This window comes from Oncorhynchus masou, chromosome 31, assembly GCF_036934945.1.
Source record: "Oncorhynchus masou masou isolate Uvic2021 chromosome 31, UVic_Omas_1.1, whole genome shotgun sequence".
Taxonomy (NCBI): domain Eukaryota; kingdom Metazoa; phylum Chordata; class Actinopteri; order Salmoniformes; family Salmonidae; genus Oncorhynchus; species Oncorhynchus masou.
The window spans coordinates 41287392-41305156 of record NC_088242.1 but is presented as its reverse complement, the minus strand read 5'-3'; the positions used below and the strand labels follow the sequence as shown (position 1 = coordinate 41305156).

The following is a 17765-nucleotide window of genomic DNA, read 5'->3' as shown; positions in this document are numbered from 1 at the left end:
TTCAGGTCACGCTCCCCAACCACAACAGTACACTTGGCTATCCACCCAGATAGGAAATGGCTACTTCTTCATTACTCAAAGGAAAAACATCAACCAATTTCTAAAGCCTGTTGACATCTAGTGGAAGCAATAGGAACTGCAACCAAGTGCCTTAGAAATCTAGATCCACATAGAAAATTTATTGAAAACATTGTCACCTCATCAAAAAAAAATCCTGGATGGTTTGTTGGGGTTTCGCCTACCAAATAAGTTCTGTTATACTCACAGACATTATTCAAACAGTTTTAGAAACTTCAGAGTGTTATCTATCCAAATCTACTAATAATATGCTTGTCCTAGCTTCTGTGCTTGAGTAGCGGGCAGTTTACTTTGGGCACACTTTTCATCCGGACGTGAAAATACCACCCCCTAGCCTCGAGAGGTTAATGTGGCCTGGCCTGAGGGGGACATAAGCCAAGTAGGGAGGAGAGGAGGAGGAGGAGGAAATAGGCTTTCCGCTATTTCACTGCAGCCTGTCGGACAGTGTGGCCACCATGTTCCAGCTCCTGGAAAATAATGTACACAAGTTACACCACTCTTAAACAAAGTAGATGTTATGTAAGGCCTATGCTAGCTGGATGTGGAATCAATGTGGAAAATACCAAAAAGTAATCAACTGTTGTTTTGAGGGTGAAATTTCAAACACAGGATTATGTTTTCTACATAGATAAACCTTGTATAACATATGTTGAACTGTACCTTTGAAACTACGTTATATCCACTATCAGAAAAAACAATAGGCTGGGCAGCACCTCCTACTAGATCGCTCTACAGCTTTACATTTGGTTCTTTGAGTGTTTCGTGGGTGATTGTTCCTGTCTCTGTGTTTATTGTCACCAGATAGGCTGTATAGGTTTTCACGTACCGTTTGTTGTTTTGTATGTCAAGTTATTTCATGTCGAGTTCCTCTTTATTAAAGAACATGAGTAACCACCACGCTGCATTTTGGTCCGCTTCTCCTTCAACAGACGAACGCCGTTACATGACCACAAATGTCAAATGTGATATAACCCCTACTATGTCGAATATGATATTATCATGTTCTTTATAAAGGGTGGCATGTTGTGCTGAAGGATGCCTCAAATACTCTAAAGTGAAGTCATGTTAGTCAATTACACTTAATCTCGTTCTCAGACATTTCCGGCCAAATGCTCGGAAGATCTGGTGGACCAATACATCAAACTTGACCTTCTAGGTTATGGTTAGATTTAAAATCATGTCAATTGTGGAAATGGGAAGGGTTTAGCTATAATTATGACTTTGTGGCTGTGAAGCCCTGGTCTCCAGCATTGAACAGAAGAGGAATAACTGGTGCAGTCGTCTCAGATTGGCTCTGACACACACACACACACACACACACACACACACACACACACACACACACACACACACACACACACACACACACACACACACACACACACACACACACACACACACACACACACACACACACACACACACACACAAACTAACAAATGCAAAATCTGCAGGTCTATCAATCCATTTAAATACCTCTCACAACCTACAGTAACCTGTGGCTCAGGTGAGGTTTTGCTAATCTGAGGTAGAGTAGCTCATGATAAGCTGTAGATCACCCTATCTACCTAGAGAGTTTTCATCTGTATTTTTTGTAGATATCTACATACCACCACAGACTGATTCTGACACTAAGACCGCACACAATGAGCTGTATTCCATAAGCAAAAGGAAAATGCTCATCCAGAGGCTGCGCTCCTAGTGGCCGGGGACTTTAATGCAGGGAAACTTAAATCTGTTTTTACCAAATTCCTATCAGCATGGGCATGAGGATATCCTTTTTTATTTAACTAGGCAAGTCAGTTAAGAACAAATTCTTATTTTCAACAACAGCCTGGGAACAGTGGGTTAACTGCCCCACACAGGGGCAGAATGACAGATTTTTACCTTATCAGCTCAGAGATTCGATCTTGCAACCTTTTGGTTACTGGTCCAATGCTCTAACCACTACGCTTTTGTCACACCGTCTAGATGAGGGCATTTTGTTCTGTGCCAGAAGTACTCTAAACGGGGAGATGGGAAACTGGTTTCGATTCGTATTAAGAACATTCCTCTTTCATTTACAAACCTCATGACGTGACTATGAGAATTGACTGTATCTAGGGGGATTTTTATTCAACTGAACCTGCTAGCTAGCTAGTAATTACTGTGAAGTCACCAAAATGGTTTTAAATAATTAATGAGGTAGCTAGGTAATCTAACTCAACACTTAACTACAACAAATGTATTTAAATTACAATAACTAAAGGTAAACTTACTTGCTTTTTGCTGTTCAGCAGCACCACAAGTGGGCATTTGATTTGCGAACTCATCACATGTGCTCTCACATGCTAACCAAACAACAGTGAAGGGCATCCACCAAACTCAATTTTTTTTCCAGAACTCAAAAGTAATCCCCTGATGTTGTTTAAGCATTGTTGTGTACACAGAAAAACAAATGTTGTTGTTTTTCAATTTAAGACCAGAAAAAATGGGGGGGGGGGGATAATTAGGCAAAATATTCAAAATGATTTTTAAAATGCTTCCAATGTTTTTGGCTGTGCATGTCGGCACTTTAGATCATTTGTCATCCTGCAGTTTGGGGAACGTTGAGGTCAGGTCCAATATTGGCTTTGCACCAAAGAGGGAAAGAGGTTGGGCCATCCTAGAAATGTTTTAGAGTAATATAATATAAACAATTTAACAGATGCTTTTTTCCAAAGCAACTTACAGTTTCAAATATGTGTGGTCCCAGCAATCTAGCCCACTATCCTGGCATTTCAATACTCGGCCAAGATGCATGACAAGGTTAATAATGCTTTGTGAAGCCTCAATTTAATATGATTTATAAAGCATTTATTAAGTGACGCTTATGCCACCCTTTATAATACACAGGTTTATGTCATATTTCACATGGTTGGTTTTGTCACAATTGTCACAACTTTAAATGCACTTTAACAAATGTGTTGTCAGGCCGAGTGGTCTCAAGATATTGATTAAGTGTGTTGAGGTGTCGGATCAAATCCCACAGTTGAGGTTGCCCTTGGTAAAGCTATTCTTCAGTACCTGAATCTTATCAGTAGCTCTAGGATTGTGCAGGGTTTTGAAACTCATGTGGGGCCATGCAAGAGAGGAAAGAACAAATGTTTTGTGAAGAGTTCTGTGTTTTTATCCACACATGTAGTTCATCGCCTTCACCACTCAGATACCAAGTCCTGTGCTCTCGCGGTGGCAGTCGGCCATCCAGTGTTTGTGCCATCCAGTCGGCCATCCAGTGTTTGTGAAAGTCAAAATATTCCAATGCCATAAAGCACAGTATTGTACTGGTTACATGATAAGGATGGGATTCAAACCCATGCATGCAGAGCACAATGGATTAGCAGTCCATCGCTTTAACCACTCTGCCACCTCATCCTGTAATATATACATGGCAAATGACCTTAAAAACTGTAGTTGCTGTATGTAAACCCTTGATTGAAATCCATGAAAGTTAGGCAGAGCAATGGATGTGCCATGTGTCGATCCCATCGAGACATTTAACAAATGTGTTGTCAGGCCGAGTGGTCTCAAGTTCTTTTTCTTTTTTAAAAATATTTTCTTTTTGCATTTTCCAATTAAGAACATTCAAAAAAAAAGTGAAAAGATATTAGACAACGATAGGACAAAGTGACAGTAACAGACGAGCGTAACAAAAAATGTTTTAATAATTATATATACAAACATACAATAAGAAAAAAAATATAACGTAATGTATAGTAACCTGCCGTAGGCTACATATTATACATTACGTGTGAAACATTATGTGAGGATTATATAGAGGTTCAATCAATGAGATGTGGGGGGAGATTCTTCATATAGTCAATAAAAGGTTGCCATATTCTGTAAAATGTCTTTAACTTATTCCTCAAGCAGTAAGTGATTTTCTCCAAAAGGATACAACTAATAACTTCCGATAGCCACATTGCAACTGGCAGGGAGGAATCCAATTTCCATTTCAAGGCAATACATTTCTTGGCAATCGCTTGCAATATTTCTGTTAGCTTTATAGTATGGCTTTGCCTAAGATTGGTGTTAGTAAAGTTACCCAGTAGACAGACCTCCGGGTCTAAAGGGAATGCAACCCCATGAATTGAGGATATGGTATCGCATACCCCCTGCCAGAAACCGTGTAGTTTTGAACACTGCCAAGTGGAATGGAGGAATGTTCCTTCATCTGAGCCACATCTAAAATATAGGGAGGAGATATCTGTGTTGAACTTGTGTAGTCTAGATGGGGTGATATAGAGCTGATGGAGGAAATTAAACTGGATCAGTCTGTATCTGGAGTTCAATGTGGATGTAACACCATCCCTGCATAAGTCACTCCATAGATCCTCATCAAGATCAATACCCAGATCTTTTTCCCATCTAAGTCGGGGTTTATCTAGCCCAGGCAGTGTTAGTCCTGACATAAGAGCATCGTATACATGGGAAATGGTCTTGAACAGTGGTTGGTCTGCGTGGCAGAGTTGTTCAATAGGTGACATCTTAGGTAGGTTCCATTGTCCCTTGAGTGTCACCCTAATAAAGTTTCATAGTTGTAGGTAGCTAAAGAAGCCCCCTGTTAGGCAAGTGGTATTTCTGTTTCAGCTGATCAAAAGACATAAGAACTCCCTCCTCGTAACAATCTTCCAGAAGAGTGATCCCCTTGTCAGACCATGGTCTAAAGTTACTATTCTGGAAAAACATAGGGATCAATATATTGTTCCATAAAGGGGTTTTAGGGGAAAGGAATCCCTCTCGTCCGAACAGCTCATGCAGTTTGCACCATGCCAGGACAGAATGTATGATTAAAGGGTTGTCTGTGATGGTTTTTATAGATTTTCTGTCCCATTTGTAAAACAATTCTGCCCCAGTGTCATCATTTACCTCAAGCTTTTCAATGTTCAACCATGAGGGAGAGGGACCATTGTCAAACCTCTGAGCCAGAAACCTAGACTGTGCAGCCCAGTAGTACATTCTAAAATTGGGGAGGTTTAAGCCCCCTTGACTGTAATCAATGGTTAGTTTATCCAGGCCAACCCTAGGGGTTTTGCCGTGCCAGATAAACCGCCTGGTCAGCTTGTCGAGAGAGGAAAAAAATGCTGCAGGAACAGGAATAGGGAGAGATTGAAACAGATATAGAAATCTGGGCAGGACATTCATTTTAATTACATTGATTCTACCCAGTAGAGTGAGAGGTAAGTCCATCCATTTTCAAAGGTCAACCTCCACCTTTTGCAACAAACTGACCAGATTGAGTTTATAGAGGTTGTTCAGATTACCATCCACCATTATGCCCAAATATGTGAAGCCCATAGGCGACCATCTAAAAGGAAACTTGTGCTTGATGGTATGATGGTCAAAGACAGACAACGGTAAGATTTCGCTTTTATCAAAATTGACCTTATATCCAGAGAAAGAACTATAACACTGTAGTAGGATCTACAAGTGAGAGAGGGAGTGTTCTGGGTTTGTTAGAAATAAGATAAGGTCGTCAGCAAAGAGTGATAATTTATGGGTATGGGGGCCCACCTCAAAGTCATGTATGTCAGGGCACGTTCTGATTGCCTCAGCCAACGGTTCGATGGCGAGGGCAAAGAGGTGGAGGCTAATTGGGCAACCCTGTCTGTTCCCCCTATAAAGAGGGAAAGAGGAAGTAATCCCATTGGTAGCAATCCTAGCTTTAGGAGATTTGTAGAGTGATCTTATCAAATTTACAAACACGGTACCTAAACCGAACTTTTCCAAGACGCGAAAGAGGTATGGCCATTCAACCCTTTCAAAGGCCTTTTCAGCGTCGAGGGAGACCGCGACACTAGGTATTTTGTTTTTGTTAGCCAGGTGAATTATATCAAAGAACCTTCTGAGATTATTGGAGGACAATCTATTAATTATGAAGCCAGCCTGATCTGGGTTGACCAACAGGGGGAGACATGACTCCAGTCTCTTAGAGAGCATCTTGGTGACCAGTTTACAATCTGTGTTAAGGAGAGAGATTGGTCTATAGGAGGCACACTTTAGCAGGTTTTTCCCTTTCTTGTGCATTACAGTAATCACTGCTTGAGAGAAGGACTCTTGCTGTCTTCTCTGGCTTCTCTGGAAGTTGTCTTCTCTGGCTTTTTTAAGTACCTCCATAAGGTAAGGGAACACCCCCATGAAATGGACAAAAATGAATGGGAAGTCATTGGCACTGGACAAACCATATACACGGTGTCCAATACCACTCAATTCGGCGTTGTTTCATTCAAAGTTGATTGCAAATGCTATATGGCAAATGCCAGGTGTAACACTTTAAAAATCCAACAGGTGGCGAACGCGCTCCACCGTGGTTTTTCATATTGCAAATGCAACACAAGTCAACATCCAAAAGCAAAATTTTGAAAAAGTTTTAAAAAAAATCAAAAACTTATCAACCTCTTGAAACTCCCCATCCCGGATCCGGGATCGTGAATAAAGCCTCAAGCTCATTAGCATAACGCAACGTTAACGATTTCTGAAAATCGCAAATAAAATGAAAATAATGCGCCTGCTCTCAAGCTTAGCCTTTTCTTAACAACACTGTCATCTCAGATTTTCAAAATATGCTTTTGAACCATAGCAATTCACTAATTTGTGTAAGAGTATGCAAAGCTAGCTTAGCATTTTGAGTAGCATTTAGCACGCAACATTTTCACAAAAACCAGATAACCAAATAAATAAAATAATTTTCCTTTGAAGAGCTTCGGATGTTTTCAATGAGGAGACTCTCAGTTACATAGCAAATGTTCAGTTTTTCCTGAAAGAATCTTTGTGTAGGAGAAATCGCTCCGTTTTGTACATCACATTCGGCTACCGAAACGAACTGAAAATTCAGTCACCAACAACGTCAAACTTTTTCCGAATTAACTCCATAATATCGACCGAAACATGGCAAACGTTGTTTGGAATCAATCCTCAAGGTGTTTTTTCACATATCTCTTCATTGATATATCGTTCGTGGAAGCCTGCTTTCTTCTATGAATTCCATGGAAAAATACTTGCAGCTGAGGTTTGCGCACCAATTTCGGCGCAGGACACCGGGCGGACACCTTGTAAATGTGGTCTCTTATGGTCAATCTTCCAATGATATGCCTACAAATACGTTACAATGCTGCAGACACCTTGGGGAAACGACAGAAAGGGCAGGCTCATTCCTCTCGCATTCACAGCCATATAAGGAGACAGTGGAAAACGGAGCCTCAAAAATCCTGCTAATTTCCTGGATGCCGTTTCATCTTGGTTTTGCCTGTAGCTCACTTTCTAGGGCACGCACAGAGAATATCTTTGCAGTTCTGGAAACGTCAGAGTGTTTTCTTTCCAAAGCTACCAATTATATGCATAGTCGAGCATCTTTTTGTGACAAAATATTGAGCTTAAAACGGGCACGTCTTTTTATCCAAAAATGAAATAGCGCCCCCATAGCATCAAGAGGTTAAAAAAGTGCTTTCTGGACCGTTTTTAGAAATTCTTTCGATTTGTTTTTGTCAATTATACATGTGTAAGAACTGTATGAATATATTTTTGTCCAATTTTATTATCATCATTTATTTTATTTTTTTACTTGCACATAAGGCATATGTTTTGTCCATTTGCAATATGATTTCATAGGAAGTCAAAAGTCAAAAGTCAAAAATAGCAACATTTTAGAAAAAACTTCACACACCCTTAAAAAAGTGCTTTCTGAACTGTTTTTCGAAATTCTTTCAAATTTTGTGTCAATTACACACATGTAAGAACGGTATCAACATACTTTAGTGATATTTTATTATCATCATTTAAGTATTTTTTTAAACTTGTGCATAAGGCAATATGCTTGTCCATTTGCAATATGATTTCATAGGAATTCAAAAGTCAAAGTCAAAAGTCACTTTTTTGGGGCCAAATGCCATAAGGAATTTGACATGCTCAAAAATAATGCAGAAATGCAAAATTGACTGGCCTGATGGCCTCGGGATGGCCAGGAAGTCGTAGTTGTTCCTTTCCATCACTCGTTGTGTTGATTTCATCATGTCCATTTGGTGATGTTTTTTTCACTATAGAATCATATTGCAAATGCACGTGCATTTGCAATTTGTTTCAATGGGCATTTACCATCACGAATTTGTCATGCTCAAAAGTCAAACTATAATTTGCTCAAACTATAATTTTGTCAACTTTTATTATCGTATTTTTTTCTTACTTGTGCATAAGGCATATGTTTTGTCCATTTGAGGTACGATTTCGTAGGAAGTCAAAAGTCAAGGTCAAAAGTCACTTTTTTTGGGCCAAATGCCATAAGCAATTTGACATGCTCAGAAATACTGCAGAAATGCAAAATTGACTGGCCTGATGAACACAGGATGGCCGGGCAGTGATAGTTGTTCCTTTCCATTACTCGTTGTGTTGATTTCATCATGTCTATTTGGTGATGCTTTTTTCACTATTGAATCATATTGCAAATGCACGTGCATTTGCAATATGTTTCAATGGGCATTTACCATCACGAATTTGTCATGCTCAAAAATCCTGCAGAAATGCAAAATTGACTGGCCTGATGAACACAGGATGGCCGGGCAGTGATAGTTGTTCCTTTCCATCACTCATTGTGTTGATTTCATCATGTCCATTTGGTGATGTTTTTTTCACTATAGAATCATATTGCAAATGCATGTGCATCAAAAATCCTACAGGAATGCGAAATTGACTGGCCCGATGAACTCGGGATGGCTGGGCAGTGATTCTGGTTCCTCTCCATCGCTTGTTAGGGTTGATTTCAGAATATCACTTTGGTGATCGTACCTCATTGTTTAAACATATTGCAAATGGACAAGAGTCACCAGCAAGTCACCGTCCATCAGTCAATTAGATATCATTGTGACACCAAACTGATACAAACTGACACCAAACCCACTTTTTCCAACTTGTTTAGTAGCCAACTATCACATACTTAAGAGCTGGCCCAAAATTCACAACGCCTTCTGTTCAAACCACAATAAAAATGTAAAACATGTAGTTACGTTCTCGCTCCGGGCCCAGTTCCGATGTTTTGTGTAGGTCTAGCTGAGGCGACCCCGAATCCCAAGTTTCGGCTCGATAGGTCATTTGGTGCCTGAGCAAGACCCTAATTGGTGCTGAAAATACACTTTGTTCCATGCCTTGCTACGGGGTCCTTGAATGAGCTATCGGACAGAAACTTTGGGATCCGTGTATATGGGCCGAGGAGGTCGCAATGCACCTAGTCTTGTGACTCCCGGACATTTCTAAATGTCATCATTTTTGTGATGCAAAAATGAATTGAAGTTATTGCAAATGTACGAGGCTGTTTCTCGGTCTGAGAACCTTCTAGAGCCACGTACCTCACCACGCAATATCGACCTGAGGTCTAGAACAGGTTTCTAAAGTTTCGAATCTCTAGGTCTGACGGTTCTTTAACCTCTTGCAACGAGCAATCCAGTATCCGGGAGCGTAATCATGGCCTCAAATGCATTAGCATAACGCAGCGGACATAAATACCCCTAGAAACTTTTCCCATTCATGAAAATCGCAAATGAAATGAAATACATATATTCAAACACAAGCTTAGCCTTTTGCTAAGTGTTTAAGTTAAGAACTGACCGATTTACACAGGGTTGAATGCACTATTCATCACAAACTGCTGGATGGGTATGGAAAAACATGTTTAGGGTGATTTTAACCACTTCCGGTTGCTTCAGGAAGCTTAGAATCGACACAGGTAGACCTCAGTGTCCTGATGGACTATCATCGAAGACAGGTTCATAAGGCATTCATAACCCACATAGGCTTCAGGTTGACTTTAGAGGAGCAGGCAATGTATTCCTATGGGGAGAAATGTCATTGTAATCTGTGAGATCAAAAAACCCTGTTTTACTGTTAAGGGTTAATGCCAAACGGTCAAGGTTAGGCTTGCACAGATCAGGAGGACCTCAGGATCGTACCTGAGGTCGAATTGTGCTTCTCACCCTAACGGTTCTCTCACTGTCACCCAAAAGCAAGTGACATTTAGGGCCAGGCTTAATTCTGGGCCTACTTTTTTTTCATGATCGCTGCACTCAGAGCGAGCTATGGTCAAGCGGGGCATCTCTTTGGCCTAGAGAACATGGAAATGCCATTGCAGGCTCTGTGTGTCTTTAAGCACCGCACTTTGTCACTCCATCTTTGCTGTGTGTGTGTGACTTTGACGTGAAGCGGAAAAATTATTGCTCTATTTTCATTTTGGACCTTTAATCCCAGAAAATGGCCATAACTCAAAAACCGTTGAGGCCTAGACGCCATCTTGATCGGGGCCAACTGCCCATTATGCCAAACCTATGCTCACCAAGTTTCGTCTTCGAATTCTTTTCCGTTTTGGAGATAAGGCCACGTCGTGATTCGTGATGTTTTGTACATTTGCAATATGATTCCATTCACCCTCTTGTGGGATTTATCGGGACAGGGGAAAAATGACCAAAATTGTATTATTTTATAAAACGGAAACCGAATGTCCGAGAGAGTTCGTTTGATGACTTCCCGGAAGATACGGCCCGACGCCGTCCGCAAATTTTACAAACGTTTTTGGACGTCTGGTAAGGGACCGTACATTTGCAATATGGACTTTCTCATTAACCATATGGCGAATGTCACAATGTTCCCTTAAGCTATGTAGGGGACCAACAGCTCACTAAATTCTTTATAGAACTCTGGAGGGAAGCCTTCCTCCCCAGGAGATTTATTAGAAGGTAAGGATTTAAAGGCCTCCAACAATTCAGGAACTGAGAAGTGTTCACTCAGGCGCTGGCTGTCTTCCCCTGACAGGCATGGGAGGTTGAGAGAGGAGAGAAAGGAGTCGATCTCTGATAGATCATCACTTGATTGGGAAGTGTAGAAGTCTTCATAGTATTTCTTAAAAGTATTATTAATTTCAGTAGGGTTGAAAGATATCTCATTAGTAAGAGTTTCTATGGCATTAATTGTCTTCTTACTTTCATCTGCTTTCAGTTGCCATGCCAATACTTTGTGAGCTTTCTCTCCAAGCTCGTAATAACGCTGTTTTGATTTAGTGATGGCCCTCTCAGCTTGATATGTGTTCAGAATATTATATTTAAGTTTTTTATTCACCAAAAGCCTGTATAGATCTTTAGTCGGGCCTCTTTGGTAGGATTTCTCTAGCTCTGAGATTTCAGATTCAAGTGCACTCTGTTCCGCACCATGTTTTCTCTTCAGCCCTTTAGTATAGGAAATAATCTGTCCCCTCAGATAGGCCTTCAATGTGTCCCAAAGAATGAAGCTGTCAGGAGCAGAGGGTTTGTTTGTCAAAGTAAAAATATTGATCTGCTCTTTGATGAATGCACAAAATTCAGGTTGCTTTAGGAGTGAGAATTTAGTCTCCATCTATATGCTCAATTTACCTTGGTAGGAATGGAGATTGATAATACCAGAGGAGAAGGGTCACTTAGCAATCTGGGGAGATACTTGACATCTAACACTCTATGAAACAGTTATGTCGAAAGTAAAACGTTATCTATGCATGTGTGTGTCTTGTGTGGGTGTGAATAAAAAGAGTTGTCCCTATCCTGTGGGTGCAACTGTCTCCAGATGTCTAGTAAATTGAGATCTTTCATGAATGACATGGTGAGCTTGCAGGCTTTGGTAATAAGTGAGGGTTTATCAGAAGACCTATCAAGAACTGTATCTAAGCAAAAATTAATATCTCCTCCAACCAGTAGCCATCCTGGTGGTGCTTGAGCGACCTGAAGGAAGACATTCTGAATAAACATATGATCATCGAAGTTAGTAGCATAAATATTCATTAGGGTCCAAGACTCTGAAAACATATGCCCCTGCACCAAAACAAACCTGCCAGAGGGATCAGATATGATGTTTTTGACGCAGAAGGGGATGTGTCTACTTATCAAAATTGCAGTTCCTCTTGCTTTGGAGTTAAAAGAGGATGCAAAAACTTGTCCTACCCATTCCCTCTTCAATTTCTTGTGTTCACTGGCTGTAAGATGTGTGTCTTGTAAAAACACAATGTCAGCCTTTAAGGTATGTATAGACTCTTTTCCTTTTAATTGGGCTGTTAAGACCTTTTACGTTGAATGTGACATATTTTAGTGGATTAAGCATAGGTTGGGTTTCAAATAAGCAACTGAATAGAAATCTATCATGTGCAGATAATTAGGACATTTTTCAACTTTGGTTTGAGCACAAAAGTGACCTATGTGTCTCTTTTGTGGAAGGAAACAATAAACATAGAAAAAAGGAAGAAAAAATAATAAAAATCCCACCCACCCCGATTGTCAGACTAAAACAACAATCCCAACAATCAAACTTGAATACACTTGTAGAGATATGTTGCTCTTTTCGAAAGACTAACATAAATGAGGGGGAAAGCAGTGGGCCTAAGCCCACTTATTGCTTCACCCAGTGGATATGGACTAAACCAAAATATACTCTCCTGTAAATGTAATAGAACTCACCCCAGAAAGATACAGTTAGTTGAAAATGTACAAATCAATTATAGTGACCGGGAGATACCAGCAGTTCAGTCCGCATAAGAGAAAACAAACAAACTGCATTTTATCCCCCATAGAGACCGTCCTGGCTCAGACGTTGCTCAGTTCTTTGAGAAAAGTGTGCACTTCTCCCGGTGTGTTGAAGAGATGGCTTCGGCCTTTGTACTGAACTTTCATCCGCGCAGGGTGGATGAGGTAGCCGGTGATGTTCTTCTCCTTCAGTGCTTTGGCGGCAGGTCTGAACTGCTTGCGACGTCTGGCGAGATCCACACTCATATCTGGGAAAAGGCTGACCCTCTTTCCATCGATGGTGATGTCCCCTTTGACTCTTGCGAGTTGCAGTATCTTCTCTCTGTCTTGGAAACGGAGGAACCTGATCAGGACGGCTCGTGGGGGCTCATCTGGCCGGGGTTTCGGCGCTGATGTTCTGTGGGCGCGTTCGATTTCCAGCGGCTTGGTGAAGTTGATTATGCCTAGGACCTCCGGATCCCTTGAGTGAAGAAACGGACCGGGTCACGGCCCTCGCTGTCCTCTTTCAATCCCACCACACCGATATTACTACGTCGACTCTGGTTCTACATCTGATCTACCTTGTTTTTGAGGTAGGCATTGTCCTTTTGCAGTTGTATCAAGACCTGGTCATATCTAGCGATGGTATCTTCAACTGTGCTAATGCGCAACTCTGCCTCAGTCGTTCTCAAAAGGAGATCATTCATGGAGGATTTCAGGTTGCCAATGGAAGAATGGAGTTCAGCCGATTTCTTATCAATTTTCATAGAAAGACATCTGTTACCATCCTGAATTTCCCGGAGGAGAGTAGCCAGCATGTCGGTAGGCTCGCAAGAGGCTGCTGAGAGCAACAGTCTGGAACTGTCGTCTGAGTTATGAGGGCTAATGCTAATCTTGCAAGCTGTAGCGCTATCGTTATCTTGGGAATCAACAACGTTTTGGTTGTCCTTCTTGCCTCTCGGTTGGAGCTCCATGGCTCTTTGGGAAGGTAAGTACTTGACAATTTATCAGCCGATGTTAGAATATTGTTTCAACGTTGTTTTTTAGGTAAAAATAGAATCACTTTGAAGAGCTCGGTTTGTCAACGTCTGCTCAGCTCCGCGGCATCACGTGCTCCTGGTCTCAAGTTCTTGATTAATTGTGCTGAGGTGTCGGATCAAATCCCACAGTTGAGGTTGCCCTTGATAAAGCAATTCTTCAGTACCTGAATCTTATCAGTTGCTCTAGGATTGTGGAAGGATGCTATATTCATGTGGGGCCATGCAAGAGAGGAAATATCTTTTGTGAAGAGGTTGGTGTTTTTATCCACACATGCAGTTCATCGCCTTCACCACTCAGATACCAAGTCCTGTGATCTTGCGGTGGCAGTCAGCCATCTTACCAGTGTTTGTGAAAGTCAAAATCTTCCAGTGCTATAAAAAATAAGATAATTTTTCTGGTTAAACAATGAGGATGGGATTCAAACCCATGCATGCAGAACACAATGGATGAGCAGTCCATCGCCTTAACCACTCTGCCACCTCATCCTGTAATAGCCATGCGGCAAATGACCTTAACAATCTGTAGTTGCGGTGGCAGTTGTCAGGCAGAGTGTTCTCAAGTCCTTGATTAAGTGTTTGGAGGTGTCGGTTCAAATCCCACCATTGAGGTTGCCCTTGGAAAAGCTGTTCTTCAATACCTGAATCTTATCAGTCGCTCTAGGATTGTGGAGGGATTCTATACTCATGTGGGGCCATGCAAGAGAGGAAAGAGCAAATGTTTGGTGAAGATGTTGGTATTTTTATCCACAAATGTAGTACGTCGCCTTCACCACTCAGATACCAAGTCCTGTGCTCTTGCAGTGGCAGTCGGCCATCTTGCCAGTGTTTGTGGAAGTCAAGATCTTCCAGTGCTATAAAAAATAAGAGAATATACTAGCTACACAATGAGGATGAGATTTATACCCATGCATGCAGAACACAATGGATTAGCAGTCCATCGCCTTAACCACTCTGCCACCTCATCCTGTAATAGCCACGTGGCAAATGACCTTCAAAAACTGTAGTTGCTGTATGTAAACCCTTGAATGAAATCCATGAAAGTTAGGCAGAGCAATGGCAGGGCCAGATGTCGATCCCATTAAGACATTTAACAAATGAGATGTCAGGCCGAGTGGTCTAAAGTTCTTGATGAAGTGTGTTGAGGTGTCGGAACAAATCCCACCATTGAGGTTGCCCTTGGTCAAGCTATTCTTCAATACCTGAATATTTTAAATCGCTCTCGGATTGCGTAGGGATTCCATATTCATGTGGGGCCATGCAAGAGAGGAAAGAACAAATATTTTGTGAGGCTTTTGGTGTTTTTATCCACACATGTAGTTCATTGCCTTCACCACTCAGATACCAAGTCCTGTGCTCGCGGTGGCAGTCGGCCATCTTATCAGTGTTTGTGAAAGTCAAAATCTTCCAGTGCCATAAAATAGTACAGCATTTTAATGTTAACCTGTTGAAACTCCCCATCCCGTATCCGGGATCGTGAATAAAGCCTCAGGCTCATTAGCATAACGCAACGTTAACGATTTCTGAAAATCGCAAATAAAATGAAAATAATGCGCCTGCTCTCAAGCTTAGCCTTTTCATAACAACACTGTCATCTCAGATTTTCAAAATATGCTTTTGAACCATAGCAATTGACTAATTTGTGTAAGAGTATGCTAAGCTAGCTTAGCATTTTGAGTAGCATTTAGCACGCAACATTTTCACAAAAACCAAATAAATAAAATTATTTACCTTTGAAGAGCTTCGGATGTTTTCAATGAGGAGACTCAGTTACATACCAAATGCGCAGTTTTTCCTGAAAGCATCTGTGTGTAGGAGAAATCATTCCGTTTTGTACATCACATTTGGCTACCGAAACGAACCGAAAATTCAGTCACCTACAACGTCAAACTTTTTCCGAATTAACTCCATAATATCGACCGAAACATGGCAAACGTTGTTTGGAATCAATCCTCAAGGTGTTTTTTCACATATCTCTTCATTGATATATCGTTCGTGGAAGCCTGCATTCTCCTCTGAATTCTGTGGAAAAATACTTGCAGCTGACTTTTGCGCACCAATTTCGGCGCAGGACACCGGGCGGACACCTGGTAAATGTGGTCTCTTATGGTCAATCTTCCAATGATATGCCTACAAATACGTCACAATGCTGCAGACACCTTGGGGAAACGACAGAAAGGGCAGACTTACTCCTCTCGCATTCACAGCCATATAAGGAGACAATGGAAAACAGAGCCTCAAAAATCCTGCTCATTTCCTGGATGCCGTCTCATCTTGGTTTTGCCTGAAGCTCACGTTCTAGGGCACGCACAGAAAATATCTTTGCAGTTCTGGACACGTCAGAGTGTTTTCTTTCGAAAGCTATCAATTATATGCATATTCGAGGATCTTTTTGTGACAAAATATCTTGTTTAAAACGGGAACATTTTTCATCCAAAAATGAAATTGCGTCCCTAGAGTTTCAACAGGTTAACAAAATGAGAATGGGATTCAAACCCATGCATGCAGAACACAATAGATTAGCAGTCCATTGCCTTAACCACTCTGCCACCTCATCCTGCAATAGCCACGTGGCAAATTACCTTAAAAAACTGTAGTTCCTGTATGTAAACCCTTGAATGAAATCCATTAAAGTCAGTCAGAGCAATGGCAGGGCCATGTGTCGATCCCATCGAGACATTAAACAAATGTGTTGTCAGGACGAGTGGTCTCAAGTTCTTGATGAAGTGTGTTGAGGTGTCGGTTCAAATCCCACAGTTGAGGTTGCCCTTGGTAAAGCTATTCTTCAATAACTGTCGATCCCATCGAGACATTTAACAAATGTGTTGTCAGGCCGAGTGGTCTCAAGTGCTTGATGAAGTGTGTTGAGGTTTCGGTTCAAATCCCATCATTGAGGTTGCCCTTGGAAATGCTATTCTTCAATACATGAATCTTATCAGTCGCTCTAGGATTGTGCAGGGATTCTATTTTCATGTGGGGCCATGCAAGAGAGGAAATATGTTTTGTGAAGTGGTTGGCGTTATGATACGCACATGGAGTTCATCGCCTTCACCACTCAGATACCAAGTCCTGTGCTCTCGCGGTGGCAGTCGGCCATGTTTCCAGTGTTTGTGAAAGTCGAAATCTTCCAATGCCATTATAAAGCACAGAATTGTCCTGGTTACACGATGAGGATGGGAAACGAACCCATGCATGCAGAGCACAATGGATTAGCAGTCCATCACCTTAACCACACGGCAACCTCACCCTGTAATAAGAACGTGGCAAATTAACTTAAAAATCTGTAGTTGCTGTATGTAAACCCTTGAATTAAATCTATGAAAGTTAGGCAGAGCAATGGCAGGGCCATGTGTCGATCCCATCGAGACATTTAACAAGTGTGTTGTCAGGCCGAGTGGTCTCAAGTGCTTGATGAGGTTTGTTGAGGTGTCGTTTCAAATCCCGCCATTGAGGTTAGCCTTGGAAAAGCTATTCTTCAATACCTGAATCTTATCAGTTGCTCTAGGATTGTGGAGGGATTCTATATTCATGTGGGGCCATGCAAGAGAGGAAATATGTTTTGTGAAGAGGTTGGTGTTATGATAAGCACATGGAGTTCATCGCCTTCACCACTCAGATACCAAGTCCTGTGCTCTCGCGGTGGCAGTCGGCCATCTTTCCAGTGTTTGTGAAAGTCAAAATCTTCCAATGCCATAATAAAGAACAGACTTGTACTGGTTACACGATGAGGATGGGATTCGAACACATGCATGCAGAGCACAATGGATTAGCAGTCCATCGCCTTAACCACCCGGCCACCTCATCCTGAATTACATACGTGGCAAATGACCGTAAAACCTGTAGTTGCTGTATGTAAACCCTTGATTGAAATCAATGAAAGTTCGGCAGAGCAATGGCAGGGCCATGTGTCGATCCTATCGAGACATTTGACAAATGTGTTGTCAGGCAGAATGGTCTCAAGTTCTTGATGAAAAGTTTTGTATGATGTAGTCCTATTCCTCATCTTTGATTTTGGTTGAGATGGAGATGTGAATCTAACATATCAATTATTACTTTGTAGACAAACTGGAATTGAAGCCAAACTAAGTCAGTGGCACAAAAGATATCGCCTTCAAATGTTGATATTTTGTTA

The 17765-nt window shown here is 41.4% G+C and overlaps 4 non-coding genes across 4 annotated transcripts; all 4 read right to left on the bottom strand.

The window, feature by feature from the left end:
• Positions 1–3389: 3389 nt before the first annotated feature.
• trnas-gcu (transfer RNA serine (anticodon GCU)) lies at positions 3390–3471 on the bottom strand. The gene has a single exon. It is a non-coding gene; the product is annotated as a tRNA-Ser (tRNA).
• A 10569-nt stretch (positions 3472–14040) lies between these two features.
• On the bottom strand, positions 14041–14122 carry trnas-gcu (transfer RNA serine (anticodon GCU)). Its single transcript has one exon. It is a non-coding gene; the product is annotated as a tRNA-Ser (tRNA).
• A 2676-nt stretch (positions 14123–16798) lies between these two features.
• Positions 16799–16880, bottom strand: trnas-gcu (transfer RNA serine (anticodon GCU)). The gene has a single exon. It is a non-coding gene; the product is annotated as a tRNA-Ser (tRNA).
• A 475-nt stretch (positions 16881–17355) lies between these two features.
• On the bottom strand, positions 17356–17437 carry trnas-gcu (transfer RNA serine (anticodon GCU)). Its single transcript has one exon. It is a non-coding gene; the product is annotated as a tRNA-Ser (tRNA).
• Positions 17438–17765: the final 328 nt, after the last annotated feature.